The sequence below is a fragment of the Rattus norvegicus genome, chromosome 3, assembly GCF_021556685.1.
Source record: "Rattus norvegicus strain SHRSP/BbbUtx chromosome 3, alternate assembly SHRSP_T2T, whole genome shotgun sequence".
In the NCBI taxonomy this organism is placed as follows: domain Eukaryota; kingdom Metazoa; phylum Chordata; class Mammalia; order Rodentia; family Muridae; genus Rattus; species Rattus norvegicus.
The window spans coordinates 647,951-664,404 of NC_141536.1; the positions used below are offsets into that span (position 1 = coordinate 647,951).

General features: G+C 43.0%; 1 long non-coding RNA gene across 1 annotated transcript; it reads right to left on the minus strand.

The window, feature by feature from the left end:
* Positions 1-1,276: 1,276 nt before the first annotated feature.
* On the minus strand, positions 1,277-8,010 carry LOC147995339 (uncharacterized). Its single transcript, XR_015684115.1, has 3 exons — positions 7,803-8,010; positions 6,593-6,682; positions 1,277-6,270 (listed from the first exon to the last, which is right to left on the minus strand). It is a non-coding gene; the product is annotated as an uncharacterized LOC147995339 (long non-coding RNA).
* Between the last annotated feature and the right edge of the window lie 8,444 nt (positions 8,011-16,454).

Consider the following 16,454-nt stretch of genomic DNA (forward strand, 5'->3'; position numbering starts at 1 on the left):
GAAGTGCTAAAATGCTTAAAGGATAAAAATGTAACATTTTGATGATCCTTTTTTAGTTATCGTTTTAGGTCTAAGGGTATTTTTGCTTGCATGCATGTCTCTACACCACATTCTTGCCTGGTGACCACAGAGGCTAGAAGACAGCATTGGGTACTCCTGGTACTAGAGTTAAAGACAGCTGTGAATCACTATGTGGGTGCTGACGATGGAGCCCACAGTCCTCTGAGAGAGAAGCCAGTGCGCTTGGCTGCTCAGCCATCTCTTTGGTCCCAACCATTTTTACATGGGTTGTTCAGTAACATTGCAGCAAAACCATGAACTTTTTTCAATACATAAAAACTGAGCAATAAATAACGTCAGCTAGCTTTATTTTGACTTTGCCTTATTTATTTATTTATTTTTATTTAATGTCTACGAGTACACTGTCACTTTCTTTAGACACAACAGAAAAAGTCATCAGACAAAATGCAGACGGTTGTGAGACACCATGTCATTGTGGCAAATTGAAATGATGATCTCTGGAAAACAGAAAAACACCATCCAAAAGAATTTTCAAAGAACCGTAAAGTTTCCACTTCATAGTTTTGTTTTATTTCAGAAAGCAGAAAATCTACCACCCAATGTAAGCTTGAAGAATGAGTAATTGAGCAACTGAATGTAATCAGTTGTCAATCAAAAAAGTGAATGTAGAAATGAATGAATGGAAGGATGTATATACTCATGTATCCATACACACACACACACACACACACACACACATATGTGTGTTTGTGTGTGTGTGTGTGTGTGTGTGTGCGTATAATACGTATATGTTTTTCATGTGGTTTCTTTGGTTGGAACAAAATTCCTGACAAGAAGAAAGTAAAAAGAAGAGAACTTCCTTTGGCTCATCCTGGTGAAAACATGGTGGCACGAGCTTAAATGAGTACAGCATGTAGAATTCACAGTCAAGGAGGAGAAAGAAATGAATATGGCCACTCCTCTGGCTTTATCTTCCTCTCTTTTTCAGTTCAGCCTATGTGCCTACTCCATGCCAACCATCATGGTGAGTTTTCCTTTTTCAGCTAGACTTCTGGGGAAATCCTCAAAGATAGGTCCAAGTTGATCATGATCAAGTTGATCATGTATATAATAGTCACACTTTATAAGGAAGAAACAACCAAGGGTGACTACATTTTGAATTATGTTTAATACAGACTATTTCCTATACTATCTAAGTAACAAAATATTACTATGTATACTTTTTGTTTCTTTGTTTTTAGTTTTAATTTTTTTTAAGATTTATTTATTATTCATGAGTTACCGGCCATCAGATTTCATTACAGATGGTTGTGAGCCACTATGTGGTTGCTGTGATTTGAACTCAGGACCTCTGGAAGAGCAGTCAGTGTTCTTAACCACTGAGCCATCTCTCCAGCACTGATTTTTTTAATTTTTTTAAGACAGAGTTTCTGTGTGCATCATTTTTTGTTTTGGAACTTACTCTATAAACCAGGCTGGCCTCAAACTCCCAGCGATCCACCGGGTTCTGCCTTATAAGTACTGTGATTAAACGCATGTATAACTACTCCCTAGTGGAGTGGATTCTTTTCAAAAACTATTTTATTTTTAGTTCTAATTGTATGCATGTGTATCTCAGTGTATACATACATATGCTTTAAAGTGCCTGTGGAAGACAGAGACGTATGATCTCCTGTAATTGGGGTTAGAGGTGGCTGTGAAGCACCCATTCAGTGCTGGAAATTGAATGTCAACATTCCACAAAAGCAGTGATTCTTAACCACTGAGCCATCTCTTCAGTCCTGAGTATTCTTAATTAAAGAACAGTTAAATACACAAGGGGAAACAACTGCAGATGATAGAAGTTAGCAGAAGGTTAGAAGCTGAAACTCAGGAGGCTGTCTGTAACATGACTGACTTGTACTGTCAGATTCTCTTAAGAATCTGAGACTGGACTGGAGCTGCAAGTACCCTGTGCTCCAGACACTACCAGGACCTGAAGGGACTGGATCAACAGTTCTCTGCACCCCAATCCCGTGGGAGGGAGAGCTAAACCTTCAGAGAGGCAGACACGCCTGGGAAGCCAGAAGAGACTACAATCTGCCCACATTTCTGATTCCAGAGGAAAACACCTAATGCCATCTGGGACCACGGTGCATGGGAGCTCCCAGAAAAGGCAGCACAGGTCCTCCTGGTTGCCGACATCACGGAGAGCTCAAAAGCAACACCCCAGGAGCAAACCTGAGCCTCAGGACCACAGGTAAGACCAACTTTTCTGCTCCAAGCGACCTGCCTGGTGAACACAGGACACAGGCCCACAGGAACAGCTGAAGACCAGTATACAGGAAAAACTACATGCCCGAAGACAGAACACTCTGTTCCCATAACTGGCTGAAAGAAAACAGGAAAACAGGTCTACAGCACTCCTGACACACAGGTCTATAGAAAAATCTAGCCACTGTCAGAAATAGCAGAACAAAGTAACACCAGAGATAATCTGATGGCGAGAGGCAAGTGCAGGAACCCAAGCAACAGAAACCAAGACTAAATGGCATCATCGGAGCCCAATTCTCCCACCAAAGCAAACACTGAATAACCAAAAACAGCAGAGAAGCAAGATCTATATTTAAAGTCATATTTGCTCATGATGCTGGAGGACTTCAAGAAAGACATGAAGAACTCCCTTAGAGAAATGCAGGAAAACATAAATAAACAATTAGAAGCCTAAAGAGAGGAATCACAAAACTCCCTGAAAGAATTCCAGGAAAACACAATCAAACAGATGAAGGAATTAAAAATGGAAATAGAAGCAATCAAGAAAGAACACAGGGAAACAACCCTGGATATAGAAAACCAAAGGAAGAGACAAGGAGCTGTGGATACAAGCATCACCAACAGAATACAAGAGATAGAAGAAAGAATCTCAGGAGCAGAAGATTCCATAGAAATCATCGACACAACTGTCAAAGATAATGTAAAACGGAAAAAACTACTGGTCCAAAATGTACAGGATATCCAGAACTCAATGAGAAGATCAAACCTAAGGATAATAGGTATAGAAGAGAGTGAAGACTCCCAGCTCAAAGGACCAGTCAATATCTTCAACAAAATCATAGAAGAAAACTTCCCTAACCTAAAGAAAGAGATGCCCGTAAACATACAAGAAGCCTACAGAACTCCAAATAGATTGGACCAGAAAAGAAACTCTTCCTGTCACATAATAGTCAAAACAGCAAGTGCAGAAAATAAAGAATATTAAAAGCAGTAAGGGAAAAAGGTCAAATGACATATAAAGGCAGACCTGTAAGAATCACACCAGACTTCTCACCAGAGACTATGAAAGCCAGAAGATCCTGGACAGATGTCATACAGACCCTAAGAGAACACAAATGTCAGCCCAGGTTACTGTATCCTACAAAACTCTAAATTAACGTACATGGGGAAACCAACATATTCCATGACAAAACCAAATTTAAACAATATCTCTCTACAAATCCAGTGATACAAAGGATAATAAATGGTAAAGCACAACATAAGGAGGCAAGCTACACCCTAGAAAAAGCAAGAAACTAATCGTCTTGGCAACAAAACAAAGAGAAGGAAAGCACACAAACATAACCTCACATCCAAATATGAATATAACAGGAAACAATAATCACTATTCCTTAAAATCTCTCAAAATCATTGGTCTCAACTCCACAATAAAAGTCTTAGATTAACAAACTGGATACACAATGAGGACCCTGCCTTCTGCTGCCTACAGGAACAGCAGAGACAAAGACAGACACTACCTCAGAGTGAAAGTCTGGAAAACAACTCTCTAAGCAAATGGTCGGAAGAAGCAAGCTGGAGTAGCCATTCTAATATCGAATAAAATCAATTTTCAACTTAAATTCATCAAAAAAGATAAGGAAGGACACTTCATATTCATCAAAGGAAAAGATCACCAAGATGAACTCTCAATCCTAAATATCTATGCTCCAAATACAAGGGCACCTGCATACATAAAAGAAACCCTACTAAAGCTCAAAACACACATAGCACCTCACACAAAAATAGTAGGAGATTTCAACACCCCACTCTCATCAATGGAAAGGTCGTGGAAACAGAAATTAAACAGACATAGACAGACTAAGAGAAGTCATGAACCAAATGGACTTAATAGATATTTATAGAACATTCTATCCTAAAGCAAAAGGATATACATTCTTCTCAGCACATCATGGTACTTTCTCCAAAATTGACCATATAATTGGTTATAAAGCAGGCCTCAACAGATACAGAAAGATAGAAATAATCCCATGTGTGTTTTTTTATTAACTTGAGTAATTCTTATTTACATTTCGAGTGTTATTCCCTTTCCCGGTTTACGGGCCAACATCCCCCTAACCCATCTCCCTCCCGTTCTTTATGGGTGTTCCCCTCCCAACCCTCCCCCCATTGCCGCCCTCCCCCCAACAATCACGTTCACTGGGGGTTCAGTCTTAGCAGGACCCAGGCTTCCCCTTACACTGGTGATGTTACTAGGATATTCAATGCTACCTATGAGGTCAGAGTCCAGGTCAGTCCATGTATAGTCTTTAGGTAGTGACTTAGTCCCTGGAAGCTCTGGTTGCTTGGAATTGTTGTTCATAAGGGGTCTCAAGCCCCTTCAAGCTCTTCCAGTTCTTTTTCTGATTCCTTCAACAGGGGTCCTATTCTCAGTTCAGTGGTTTGCTGCTGGCATTCGCCTCTGTGTTTGCTGTATTCTGGCTGTGTCTCTCAGGAGCGATCTACATCCGGCTCCTGTCTGCCTGGACTTCTTTGCTTCATCCATCTTGTCTAATTGGGTGGCTGTATATGTATGGGCCACATGTGTGGCAGGCTCTGAATGGGTGTTCCTTCTGTCTCTGTTTTAATCTTTGCCTCTCTATTCCCTGTCAAGGGTATTCTTGTTCCCCATTTAAAGAAGGAGTGAAGCACGGACATTTTGGTCATCCTTCTTGAGTTTCATTTGTTCTAGGCATCTAGGGTAATTCAAGCATTTGTCTAATAGCCACTTATCAATGAGCGTATACCATGTGTGTTTTTCTGTGATTGGGTTAGCACACTCAGGATGATATTTTCCAGTTCCAGCCATTTGCCTACCAATTTCATAAAGTCATTATTTTTGATAGCTGAGTAATATTCCATTGTGTAGATGTACCACATTTTCCGTATCCATTCCTCTGTTGAAGGGCATCTGGGTTCTTTCCAGCTAATCCCATGCATTTTATCAGACCACCATGGGCTAAAGCTGGTCTTCAATAACAATAAGGGAAGAATGCACTCATATACATGGAAGTTGAACTCAATAATAACTTGGTCAAGGAAGAAATGAAGAAAGAAATTAAAGACTTCTTAGAATTTAATGAAAACGAAGTTACAACATACCTAAACTTATGGGACATAATGAAAGCTGTGCTAAGAGGAAAACTCATAGCTCTGAGTGCCTGCAGAAAGAAACAGGAGAGAGCATATGTCACCAGCTTGACAGCACACCTAAAAGCTCTAGAACAAAAAGAAGCAAATACACGCAGGAGGAGTAGAAGGCAGGAAGTTATCAAACTCAGAGCTGAAATCAACCAAGTAGAAACAAGAAGGACCATAGAAAGAATCAACAGAACCAAAAGTTGGTTCTTTGAGAAAATCAACAGGATAGATAAACCCTTAGCCAGACTAATGTGAGGATACAAAGAGTGTGTCCAAATTAACAAAATCAGAAATGAAAAGGGAAACATTACTACAGAATCAGAGGAAATTCAAAAAGATCATCAGATCCTACTACAAAAGTCTATATTCAACAAAACTTGAAATTCTGCAGGATATGGACAATTTCCTGTGGAGGGCCGTCCTCACATTCTCCATTGTAAGATGGCGCCGATATCCGGCAGGATGCACCTAATAAAAGGGCAATACACAAGCGCCTGGTAAATTCCTCACTCAGGGGGACACGTATGCTGTGGTACGTCATCTGGCACATCTGGCAGCGACCAGCCAGAGAGTGACACGTCCTAGGCGAGGATAGTTTCCTATATAAGGGATGGTCTTTCCCTCACTCGGGGTCTCCATATTGTAAGCTTGTGCTCTTGCTCTCAAGATGCATTAAAGGTATTTTCTGCAGAAGGATCCTTTGTGTCCTGCGTCATTCTTGCTGGCGAGATGTAGCGTGGGACATTTGGTGCCAGAAACCCGGGAAAAAGACCTCATCAGCACCTCCGGAGACTCCTTGGTGACAAGGAGGATTCAGAACTGCAGGTAAAAAAAATATACGTTCAGAGAGGCATGCCTTTCTTGGATTTTGGTCTGGGGTTGTCGCCGCCTTGGGAAGGATTTGTTGAGGCTATGGTATTTGTTCTCGGAGCCACCCTACTCTTTCTTATTATTATGTACTGTTTTCACCGTTTCTGCTGCTAAAAGGACAGCAGCTGGAGGCACGTCTCAGTCTCTCGTAAATAAGTGAGCTTCGTGCAGCTCCCCTTTACTGTTGGGGAGCAGGGACGTGATAGCACCACCCGGAAAGTGCGCGTAAGACTCCCGTATATAAGAGAGCGGCATGTCTGTTTCTACTCACGCCTTGTCAGACGGACGTAGATAAGCCGCTGGGTGTTCTTGGTCCCTCATGGGATCCTCACAGTCTGTGATCACGGCTCTGGAAACGGTGCTAAAGCAGAGGGACATTAAAATTGGAGGAAGAACACTTAAAAACTTTGTGAAAGAAGTGGACAGGGTGGCTCCGTGGTTTGCCTGCTCAGGCTCGTTTACAATTGCCTCATGGGACAAACTTGGAAGGGACCTAGACAGAAAATTGGCGGAGAAAGATCTGCGTCTAGGAACTAAAGCCATATGGAAACTAGTCAAAAATTGCTTAGCAGATGAAGTGTGCAAGGCAGCAGTTGTAGGAGGGCAGACCACACTCGAGGTATTTCGAGAGAGTATGTCAGAAACTGAATGTAGTGAGAGATTAGGTGCGCGTAAGAAAAAGGACGTCCTGAGAAAGAAAAAGAGTCCTCCCATTAAGTCCTCGGATAAGGGAGTGTTAAAGCTTTCAGATTCCGGCACTTCCCTCTCTACACAGCAACCGGGAGGGGGAGCCAGCATATACCCTGTGAAAGAGCTAGAAGTTCTGATAGCTCTGAGACTGGAATCTTAGATTCAGAGGAGGAGGCCGAGTTAGATGAGGAAGCAGCTAGATATGAGGAAGAGAAATATCACCCCAAGGAACAAAAGAAAGGTAATAAAAAGCTTCTGCCTCGGCAGTCGCCAACCGCACCCCCTCCGTATGAGGCGCGCTCTTGCGCATTCTCTTTAGTCCCCGATAGGGTGAGAAGGAAGCTGCAGATGACGTTCCCGGTCTTTGAAACTCAGGAGGGTGAGCGGGTTCATGCCCCAGTCGAATATAACCAAATAAAAGAGCTGGCGGAGTCTGTCAGAAAGTACGGAGTTACAGCCAATTTCACCCTAACCATTCTTGAAAGGCTGGCCCTAAATTATTTGACACCCGCCGATTGGCAGATGATTGCAAAAGCGACCCTTGTGAACATGGGGCAATATATGGAATGGAAAGCGCTTTGGTATGAGGCGGCTCAAACACAGGCCAGAGCTAATGCCACGACGTTAACGCCTGAGCAGCGAGAATGGACGTTTGAACTCTTGACAGGACAGGGTCACTTCGCAGCGGACCAAGCTAATTACCATTGGGGCGCTTATATTCAAGTCTCCAGCTCGGCCATTAAGGCCTGGAAGGCACTCACTAGGAAAGGTGGGGCCGATAATCAACTTACTCGTATCATCCAGGGACCTCAGGAACCGTTCTCAGACTTCGTAGCCAGAATGACAGAAACTGCAGGACAAATATTTGGTGATGCGGAGCAAGCAGCACCCCTCATAGAACAGCTCGTTTACGAGCAAGCCACCCAGGAATGCCGGGCGGCTATAGCACCCAGAAAAAACAAAGGATTACAGGACTGGCTCAGAGTCTGCAGAGAACTCGGCCGGCCTCTTACTAACGCAGGGTTGGCGGCCACCATTCTCCAGTCCTGGCAACGCCCCCTTAAAGGGACAGATACAAGATCATGTTTTCAATGTGGAAAAATGGGCCATTTAAAAAGAGACTGTAGGATAACCAAGGGAGACAGGAGGCCTGCAACTATCTGTGCCCGATGTGGCAAGGGCTACCATAGGCCTGACCAGTGCCGCTCAGTGAGGGATATTAAGGGAAAACTACTCTCTCCTTTGGAAGCTCAGCCTAATGGGATGTCAAAAAGCGGATCGTTGGGCCCCTGGTCCCAGGGCCCTCAAAGATATGGGAACCGCTTTCAGAAAGCCATGACCCTGACAGAGGAGACTCCCCAAGAGGTGACACAAAATTGGACCTGTGTGCCACCTCCGACTTCTTTCTAATGCCCCAGATGGGCATTCAGCCAATTCCTGCTCAGACTGTGGGGCCTTTGCCCCCAGGAACCATAGGCCTTGTCCTTGGGAGAGGATCTCTCACCCTACAAGGACTGATAGTCCATCCAGGCCTTGTTGAAGCTCAGCACTCTCTTGATATTCAGATTCTTTGTTCAAGTCCCGATGGGGTTTTTTCCATAAGTGAAGGAGATAGAATAGCACAGTTATTACTCCTTCCGTGCTCCCAAACCACAATACAGGAAACCAAGGGGCCCAAGGGGTCCACTGGTAATGATTTGGCATATTTGGTGGTTCATCTTAACAACTGCCCAAAATTGAGCTTAGAAATTAATGGAAAGAAATTTGAAGGCATTCTGGATACTGGGGCTGATAAAAGTATAATTTCCTCAAAACGGTGGCCTCAATCATGGCCTACCATAAGATCTTCTCACTCGCTACAAGGCTTAGGCTACCAGTCGTGCCCTAAAATCAGCTCTGCCACTCTAACTTGGACGACTGTCGATGGCCGACAGGGACAATTTGTTCCCTATGTACTTCCCCTACCTGTTAATCTTTGGGGGAGAGATGTTATGCAGACCATGGGACTAACCTTATCTAACGAATACCCCCCACAAGTGGCCCACATGATATCAAGGATGGGCTATAAGGAAGGGAAAGGCCTAGGGCGATTAGAACAGGGCTGTCTCATGCCCATTGAACCAGTCGCAAACCCCCATAAACAAGGCCTGGGTTTTTCCTAGGTGCCATTGAGGGTTCTATGCCCATACCCTGGCTTACAGAGGAAGCTATATGGGTTCCTCAATGGCATCTATCCTCTGAAAAATTAGAAGCTGCCACTAAATTGGTTAATGAACAATTGCAGCTTGGTCATTTAGAACCGTCCATTTCACCATGGAATACTCCTATTTTTGTGATAAAGAAAAAATCAGGAAAATGGAGACTTCTCCATGATTTGAGAACCATTAATGCACAGATGCGTTTATTTGGCTTGATCCAACGAGGCCTACCCTTACTCTCCGCCTTACCTAAGCTATGGAAGATAATAATTATAGACATTAAGGATTGTTTCTTTTCCATCCCCTTGTGTCCACAGGACAGACAGAGGTTTGCATTTACTATACCAGCTACTAATCATCTTGAACCTGATAAGAGATTTCAGTGGAAGGTCCTACCTCAAGGCATGGCCAATAGCCCCACTATTTGTCAGCTATATGTGCAACGAGCCCTTGAACCTATAAGAAAGCAATTTCCATCTTTGCTTCTGGCTCATTACATGGATGACATTTTAATATGTGATAAAGATTTAACAACCTTACAGACCTCATATCCCATCTTAATCAAAACATTGGGACGATGGGGACTACAAGTCGCTGTAGAAAAGGTTCAAATTGCAGAAATTGGCTCATTTCTGGGATCGGTCATTTATCCTGAAAAAATAGTTCCCCAGAAATTAGAGATTCACAGAGATCATTTGCATACCTTAAATGATTTCCAAAAGTTATTGGGAGATATAAATTGGCTGAGACCATTTTTAAAGATTTCCTCTGCTGAGTTGAAGCCCTTATTTGATATTTTGGAAGGGGACTCTCATATCTCCTCTCCGAGAGCATTGACCCCAGCCACAAACCAGGCCTTACAAGTTGTAGAAAAGGCCTTACAGGATGCTCAATTGCAGCGCATTGATGAAACCAAACCTTTTGATTTGGGCGTTTTCAAAACTATGCAATTACCAACAGCTGTCTTGTGGCAGAATGGCCTTTATTATGGATCCATCCCAATGCATCTCCTGCTAAGATTATTGACTGGTATCCCGATGCGGTCGCTCAGCTTGCACTCTGAGGGTTGAAGGCAGCTATTATTCATTTTGGGAAAGAACCCAAAACTTTGATAGTACCATATACAGCCATTCAGGTTCAAATATTAGCTGCTACCTCAAATGCTTGGGCAGTGTTAGTTACTTCCTTTGCTGGACAGATAGATAATCATTATCCTAAACACCCCCTATTATGTTTTGCTAGATCACAACCTGTTGTTTTCCCTCGCGTCATATCCCACAGACCGTTAAAAGAAGGGATAACATTGTACACGAATGGGTCAAAAACAGGGGAGGAAGCATATGTGGTAAATTCCCAAGTGTTCTCACAACAATATTTTGAAACCTCACCCCAAGTGGTAGAATGCCTAGTGGTCATGGAGGTCCTTGAAAAATTCCAGATGCCTCTAAATATTGTTTCAGATTCCTACTATGTGGTCAATGCTGTTAATATCCTTGAAACCGCCGGCGTAATTAAGACAACTAGCAAGGTAGCAGAGATTTTCCAAAAAATCCAAATTATTTTAATAAATAGGAGATTCCCTGTATATATTACTCATATACGGGCCCATTCTGGACTCCCTGGTCCAATGAGTTCAGGGAATGATTTGGCTGACAAAGCCACAAAAATGATAGCTGTGGCCCTGGCCTCTCTTCTAGAGGCCGCTAAAACTTTTCATGGCAATTTCCATGTTACCTCGGAAACTTTACGCCGCCGCTTCTCTATAACTAGAAAAGAAGCATGTGATATAGTCACCCAATTCCAACAGTGCTGCCAGTTCCTCCCAGTTCCTCACATCGGGGTCAACCCGAGAGGAATACAGCCATTGCAAATCTGGCAAATGGATGTTACTCATAATTCTACTTTTGGAAAATTACAGTATGTGCATGTATCTATAGATACATGTTCTGGCATTCTACATGCCACCCCACTTACAGGAGAAAAAACAACACATGTCATTCAGCACTGCCTTGAAGCATGGAGTGCTTGGGGAAACCCAAGATGTGTAAAAACTGACAATGGCCCTGCCTATACATCTCAAAAATTCCGTCAGTTTTGTGCTCAGATGCAAGTTACCCATCTGACAAGCCTGCCCTACAACCCTCAAGGACAGGGAATCATAGAGCGCGCTCATCGGACGCTCAAATCATATTTAATAAAACAAAGAGGGGGGATTATGATAGAACTTCCCCCATCACCCCGAGTGGCCACTGCTTTGGCCCTTTTTACCTTAAATTTTTAAAATCTTAATGAAGCTGGGCAAACAGCGGCTGAGTGACATTGCTCAGAGCCCAAAAGGACAAAAGAATTAGTTAAATGGAAGGATGTATTGACAAACGAATGGAAGGGCCTGGATCCTGTTTTGATAAGATCCAGGGGAGCTGTTTGTGTTTTTCCACAGGATAATGAAAATCCAGTTTGGGTTCCGGGACGACTTACTCAGAATATCAAGACAGAGGACCAAGAAGATGACGACTCTGGTGATCCTCATGCTGATCCAGGGAGTGCCAATAAAAGTGCAGAGCAAACTATGGTGGGGAATAATGTCAACCTTCCCCCTCCCGACGCTGGTGATGTATAATGCCTAAGTGTTTCCACGTTTCTTTACTACCAACAAAGAATTGGGACTAGCCTATTTACCACTAGATTCCCAAATAGAGCAAGTAAAAGAAAATCGGATTATTCCCCTTAAGGGCAGCCTTTGTTTTGGCATATTCAACAAAATATCTTCTGATCTTCCTTGCATTATGTTGAGTAATCAATCTTCTGCTTGGTTAAGGGAGGCCACATGGGGAACTGGTGAGGAAGACATTGTGGCTAACGCCACAGTTCTCTATGGTTGGTGGCCTTACATTAACTCCTCCACCTGCCCTCTCCGTCAACCAAAGTTGGCACCCTTTTGTAGAGGGACCCAGGATGAAAAACTTACTTTGCCGTGGACTGGTTGCCAGTCCCGGGACTCTGCCTGGGCAGTCCAGAATTTTTTCTCCTTCTCCCCTGATTTGGGAGGCGGAGTGAACTTCACCACCATTGATCCTAGACGGTCCAATAATAATCCCTTTGATCAATGGATGCTTTGTGGCGTTAATGGTAGCTGCACTGATCTTACGCCCATGGCGATGCTACTTGGAGGAAAGGGCGAAAAGGGATGGTGATCATTTTCCTGGACGGGGAATATCCACCCTTCAGTCTCTGTCTGGACAGCTACTCGTATAAAATATAAACCTTACTGGAGCACGGGGTTTAACCCTGCTCCGGTTTGTGTCTGGCCGCCATTTGTGTGGATTATAAGTAATGCCACTAAAGTTTCTAAATTGAATTGTACAGACGGTTCATGTTTTTATGCCCTGTGTTGGGATGCTAGCCAATATCCCCTAGCGGTAGTTACCCGTATGCCTCGCTTTATCCCGGTCTCTGTTGAGACTCCGGGGACCCTGACCTTATTTAGAGGAAAGAGAGATTTTGGCATTTCTGCGATCATTGTTGGCATTATTGCTACAACGGCAGTTGCTGCCTCAGTTACTGCTTCGGCATTGGCCTTGTCAAACACAGTACAGACAACCCAAACTATCAATGATTTATCGGCTACCATCTCTGTGGCTCTGGACAGACATGCCTCGGCTAATACTCAGATACAAGGAGGCCTCATGCTTGTTAACCAACGTATAGATCTGGTCCAAGAGCAACTAGACATCCTATGGCAACTGGCCCAGCTTGGCTGTGAACTAAAGCTCCCCGGCCTTTGTGTCACGTCTATACAGTATGAACAATTTACCAAAGCTGCCAATTTGTCTAAAACCCTTTCACAGCATTTGTTACAGAATTGGACCTCGGATTTTGAACAGACGCTCAGGGAATTGAGAGCGGCTATCATTCAAGTAAACTCTACCCGACTGGATATGTCTTTGACAGAAGGATTGTTATCCTGGATCACCTCAGCAGTCTCTTATTTTTAGGAATGGGTGGGGGTGGGACTTTTTGGAGCAGTCCTCTGCTGCGGATTAGTGTTACTCCTCTGGTTGCTTTGCAAATTAAGATTTCAAACAAAGAGGGACAAAATTGTGATCGCCCAGGCGCTTATAGCCCTTGAACAAGGAGCATCAGCCGATATTTGGTTAACCATGCTTAAGCAATAGGTTGCCAGCTGGACAGCTCTTGCACTCTTAGAACCTCGGTTCATTGCACAGGATTAGAGTGTCCGGCTTGAGCAGCCCATGAGGGATGACGAGCTTAGCATCGCACAGGGAAGCTCTACCAAACATGCTCCCTGGAAGGCATGTCATATTACATGAGGGTATCTGCCCCAGTTTTCCCTTCCTCGGAAAAATGGCAGTGTGACAGGTCGGGAGTGCCCTGGGTCTCAACAACAGCTTAAGGGTATCTCTCTTGTACAGGTTCACCAACTTTGTGCAAGGATATGACCTCTGCCTTCACCCTCCTATTTATGGGTGTCCTATTTGCTTAAAAACAGATAAGGGGGAGATGTGGAGGGCCGTCCTCACATTCTCCATTGTAAGATGGCGCTGATATCTGGCAGGATGCACCTAATAAAAGGGCAATACGCAAGCGCCTGGTAAAATCCTCACTCAGGGGGACACGTATGCTGTGGTACGTCATCTGGCACATCTGGCAGTGACCAGCCAGAGAGTGACACGTCCTAGGCGAGGATAGTTTCCTATATAAGGAATGGTCTTTCCCTCACTCGGGGTTCTCCATATTGTAAGATTGTGCTCTCGCTCTCAAGATGCATTAAAGGTATTTTCTGCAGAAGGATCCTTTGTGTCCTGCGTCATTCTTGCTGGCGAGACGTAGCGTGGGACAATTTCCTAGACAGATACCATGTACCAAAGTTAAACCAGGAGCAGATAAACCATTTAAACAATCCCATAATTCCTACAGAAATAGAAGCAATCATTAAAGGTCTCCCAACCAAAAAGAGCCCAGGTCCAGATGGGTTCCGTGCAGAATTCTATCAGAACTTCATAGAAGACCTCATACAAATACTATCCAAGCTACTCTACAAAATGGAAACAGATAGAGTGCTACCAAATTCCTTGTATGAAGCCACAGTTACTCTTATGCCTAAACCTCACAAAGACCCAACAAAGCAAGAGAACTTCAGACCAATTTCCCTTATGAATATCGACGCAAAAATACTCAATAAAATTCTGGCAAACTGAATACAAGAGCACATCAAAACCAACATCCACCATGATCAAGTAGGCTTCATCCCAGGCATGTAGGGATGGTTTAATATACGGAAAACCATCAACGTAATCCATTATATAAACAAAGTGAAAGATAAAAACCACATGATCATTTCATTAGATGCTGAGAAAACATTTGACAAAATTCAACACCCCCTCATGATAAAAGTCCTAGAAAGAATAGGAATTCAAGGCCCATACCTAAACATAGTAAAAGCCATATATAGCAAACCAGTAGCTAACATTAAACTAAATGGAGAGAAACTTGAAGCAATCCCACTAAAATCAGGGACTAGACAAGGCTGCCCATTCTCTCCCTACTTCTTCAATATAGTTCTCCAAGCCCTATCCAGAGCAATCAGACAACAAAAGGAGATCAATGAGATACAGATTGGAAAGGAAGAAGTCGAAATATCACGATTTGCAAACAATATGATTGTATACTTAAGTGATCCCAAAAGTTCCACCAGAGAACTACTAAACCTGATCAACACCTTCAGCAAAGTGGCTGGGTATAAAATTAACTCAAATAAATCAGTAGCCTTCCTCTACACAAAAGAGAAACAATCCGAGAAAGAAATTAGGGAAACGACACCCTTCATAATAGCCCCAAATAATATAAAATATCTTTGTGTGACTTTAACCAAGCAAGTAAAAGATCTGTACAATAAGAACTTCAAGTCTCTGAAGAAAGAAATTGAAGAAGACCTCAGAAGATTGAAAGATCTCCCATGCTCATGGATTGGCAGGATTAATATAGTAAAAATGGCCATTTTACCAAAAGCAATCTACAGATTCAATGCAATCCCCATCAAAATACCAATCCAATTTTTCAGAGGGTTAGACAGAATAATTTGCAAAGTCATCTGGAATAACAAAACAACCCAGGATAGCTAAAACTATCCTCAACAATAAAAGGACTTCCGAGGGAATCACTATCCCTGAACTCAAGCAGTATTACAGAGCAATAGTGATAAAAACTGCATGATTTTGGTACAGAGACAGACGGATAGACCAGTGGAATAGAATCAAAGACCCAGAAATGAACTCACACACCTATCACTTGATTTTTGACAAAGGAGCCTAAACCATGCAATGGAAAAAAGATAGCATTTTCATCAAATGGTGCTGGTACAACTGGAGGTCAGCATATAGAAGAATGCAGATCGATCCATGCTTATCACCCTGTACAAAGATTAAGTCCAAGTGGATCAAGGACCTCCACATCAAACCAGATATATTCAAACTAATAGAAGACAAAGTGGGGAAGCATCTGGAACACATGGGCACTGAAGAAAATTTCCTGAACAAAACACCAATGGCTTATGCTCTAAGATCTAGAATTGAGAAATGGGGTCTCATAAAACTGCAAACCTTCTGTAAGGCAAAGGACACTGTGTTTAGGACAAAATTGCAACCAACAGATTGGGAAAAGATCTTTACCAATCCTACAACAGATAGAGGCCTTATATCCAAAATATACAAAGAACTCAAGAAGTTAGACCGCAGGGAGACAAATAACCCTATTAAAAAATGGGGTTCAGAGTTAAACAAAGAATTCACAGCTGAGGAATGCCGAATGGCTGAGAAACACCTAAAGAAATGTTCAACATCTTTAGTCATAAGGGAAATGCAAATCAAAACAACCCTGAGATTTCACCTCACACCAGTGAGAATGGCTAAGATCAGAAACTCCGGTGACAGCAAATGCTGGCGAGTATGTGGAGAAATAGGAACACTCCTCCATTGTTGGTGGGATGGCAGACTGGTACAACCATTCTCGAAATCAGTCTGGAAGTTCCTCAGAAAATTGGACATTGAACTACCTGAGGACCCAGCTATACCTCTCTTGGGCATATACCCAAAAGTTGCCACAACATATATAAAAGTCATGTGCTCCACTATGTTCATAGCAGCCTTATTTATAATAGCCAGAAGCTGGAATGAACCCAGATGCCCTTCAACAGAGGAACGGATATAGAAAATGTGGTACATCTAC